Here is a 3,551-nt window from a genome sequence, read left to right as displayed (position 1 = left end):
TGAAGGATAGAGAAAATGAAAACCAAATAATCACCCAGGGACCAATGGGATAATATCAAAAAGCCTAACATAAGTGCAATTCAAGTTCCAGAAAGACAAGAGAGAGAGAATGCATCGAAAAATTAATAGCTGAGAACTCAGCAATAAAAAACCAAACAGCTCTGATTTTAAAATGGAGAACACACACACACACACACACACAACTCTTACCTGGAAAAGGAGACACCATGGTTTATAAGGTGGTTTTCCTAGAGCAAGGCTCATCCATTGCTAACCTCTGCAATTTCCCACATGCTAGTAGGGGACTGTGTTAACACTTCCCTGAGGAAAAAAAAAATGGGCAAAAGACCTAAATAGACAATTCACCAAAGAAGGCATACAGATGGCCAACGAGCCAAGTAATTCATGAATCAAAGAACTAATCACAAGAAAAATTAGAAAAGATTTGGAAATGAATAATAATAAAATCAAAATTTCTGGGCTACAGCTAAGCTTGGAGGGAAGTTTAGAGCTACAAATGCTTCTATCAGAAAAGAAATTTCTAATCAGTTACCTAAGGGTCTACCATAAGAAGCTAGAAAATGTAGAGCAAAGTAACTTCAGAGTAAGTAGAAGAAAAGAAATTATAAAATTAAGTCCATAAATCCACAAAATGAAAAATAATTTTTAAACTAGTAAGACCAAACAGTGCTTCTTTGACAGCATTAACAAAATCGATATGCCCTATTTAGAAAAATTTTTAAAATACAGAAATAAAAACAAGTTAGTGACATTAGGGATGAAAAAGGGGCTTTGCAACAGAACCCAATAATACTAAAAGAATAAGAGAATATTATAAACAATGGCATGCCTACAAATTCGTGAACTTAGAAGAAATGAATACATTCCTTGAAAAATACAATTTACCAAAACTGACCCAAAATAATAAAATAGGAAATAAAAATAGAATTTTGTTTATTAAAGAAATGGAATTTATTTTTTAAAAAATCTTCCACAAAGAAACTAGGACCAGAGGATTTTACTAATAAATTCTGCCAAATATTTAAGAGATAAATAATACCAACCTTACATAAATTCTTTCAAAAAACAAGAGGATGAAATACTTTCCAAATCATTTTATGAAGTCAGTAGAACTGATGCCATATGCATTTTTTAAGATTTTATTTATTTATTTGAGAGAGAGAGATCACAAGTAGGCAGATAGGCAGGCAGAGAGAAAGAGGGGGAAGCAGGCTCCCCACTGAGCAGAGAGCCCAATGCGATGTGAGGCTTGATCCCAGGACCCCGAGATCATGACCTGAGCCGAAGGCAGAGACCTAACCCACCGAGCCACCCAGGTGCCCCCAAATGCATTTTTTCTAGTGAAAAATACATTCTAAAAATTACAGGCCAATAAGTTCTTTTAATATGGATGGAAAATTTCATAAGAAAATACTAGAAAATATAATCTAAAAGTAGATAAATTGTATAATACATCATGACCAAGTAGCATTTCTCCCAGTAAGGCAAAATGGCTTTAGCATTAGAAAATCAAGTCATTCACTATATTAAGATAATAAAGGACAACCATATTTCAATAAGTTAAGAAAAAGCATTTGACAAAATGCTTAATACTCATTCATCATAAACACTCCCAGTAGACTAGGAATACTAAAGAATTCTGTCAATCTGACAAAAGACATCTATAAAAAAGAAACCCCACCCTCAATATACTGTTTAATGGTGTTCCACAAGATCATGAGCAAAGTAATACCAGCTCTATTCAACATTGTACTAAGAGGTCCTAGCCACTATAATAAAGCAAGAAAAGAAGGAATAAAAGGCACAAAAATCTGAAAAATTAAAACTGGCACTTCAATAAGATCATTTAGCTAGAAAATGCTATGGAATTTACAACTACTAGACCCTGAAGGTAACTTTAGCAATTCTACAAGATAGAAAATTAGTATACAACATTTAATTGTATTTTATATTCTAAGTGCAAGGAATTGGAAATAAAATTATAAATCATTTCCATTTATAATAGTGTTCCTCAAACAATGAAATTACTAGGAATAAATTTAACCAATGACATGCAAGACTTGTATATTGAAAACCACAAAACATTGCCGAGAAAAATTAGGGGATATTTAAATAAACAGCAAAATATCATACTCAAGAATAGGAAGACTCGTTATCCTTAGGATATCAGTTTCCTCTCATACTGATCAATAGCAGAGATTGGCATATTTTTTCTTTTTTTTTTTTTTAGGATTTTATGTATTTATTTGACAGACAGAGATCACAAGCAGGCAGAGAAGCAGGCAGAGAGAGTGGAAGGGAAGTAGGCTCCCCGCTGAGCAGAGAGCCCGATGCGGGGCTCAATCCCAGCACTCTGGGATCATGACCTGACCCGAAGGCAGAAGCTTTAACCCACCGAGCCACCCAGGCGCTCCTGCATATTTTTTCTTAATGGGCTAGATATTTTAGGCTTGCGTGCCATGTGGTCTCTGTTGTAACTGCTTATAACTCTGCATTGTAGAGTGAAAGAAGCCTTAGACAATAAATAAATGAAGAATCAGGGTGGTGCTCCAGTAAAACTTTATTTTAAAAAAAAAATTTATTTATTTATTTGACAGAGAGAGAGAGAGAGAAATCACAAGTAGGTAGAGAGGCAGGCAGAGAGGGAGAAGCAGGCTCCCTGCCTAGCAGAGAGCCCAGTGTGGGGCTTCATCCCAGGACCTTGAGATCATGACCAGAGCTGAAGGCAGAGGCTCAACCCACTGAGCCACCCGGGCGCCCCTCCGGTAAAACTTCATTTACAAAATGTGTGGCTATCGGCCAAAGGCCACAGTTTCCTAAACACAAACTTATAAATTGGACACAATCCCAGTCATGACGCTCGCAGGATTTTGATGGAAATCCACAGCCTGATTCTAAAATTTATTTGAGAAATTGGAGAATCTAGAATATCCAAAGCAATCTTGAAAATGAATAATAAAGAGAACTTACATCGTCTTACTTTAATACCTAACGTAAAACCACAAAAATCAGGACATGTGGTATTATATTAGTAAAAGGACTGACAGATCAACAGAATAGAATGGAATGCCCAGAAAGAGATGCATATTTGTATAGTCAGTCGATTTTTAATATGACACCAAAGCAATCCAATGAGGAATTTTCAACAGATAGATCTGGAATTACCATAAGTCCTTACGGAACAAAACAAAACAAAACAAAACAAAACACCTCAGTCCCTACCTCATACCATATAGAATTCAAGATTAATTCAAGATGAATCATAGATATAAAAGCTAAAGCCGTAAAGCTTTTAGAAGAAATCAAGAGAACATCTTCAGGATTGGGCGGGGGTGGGGTGGGGCTGGTAAACAAAATTTCTTAGGTCACTGAAAAGAACAATAAAACAAAAATTGATGAGACTGTATCAAATAAAAATTTCTGCATTTTGTCAGGCTCCATTAAGAAAATAAATAGGGCACCTGGGTGGCTCAGTGGGTTAGGTCTCTGCCTTCGGCTCAGGTCATGATCTCGGGGTCCTGGGATCAAGC

At 35.9% G+C, this 3,551-nt stretch overlaps 1 pseudogene; it reads left to right on the top strand.

Moving 5' to 3' along the window:
* The first annotated feature begins 202 nt into the window (after positions 1-202).
* Positions 203-325, top strand: LOC123393065 (annotated as a pseudogene).
* The last annotated feature ends 3,226 nt before the right edge of the window (positions 326-3,551 follow it).

This window comes from Mustela putorius, unplaced genomic scaffold (genome assembly GCF_011764305.1).
Source record: "Mustela putorius furo isolate JIRA1106 unplaced genomic scaffold, ASM1176430v1.1 tig00000731_pilon_pilon_pilon, whole genome shotgun sequence".
NCBI classification, from domain to species: Eukaryota; Metazoa; Chordata; class Mammalia; order Carnivora; family Mustelidae; genus Mustela; species Mustela putorius.
Note: the sequence above shows the minus strand (reverse complement) of the source record. Positions and strands in the feature narration are given on the sequence as shown.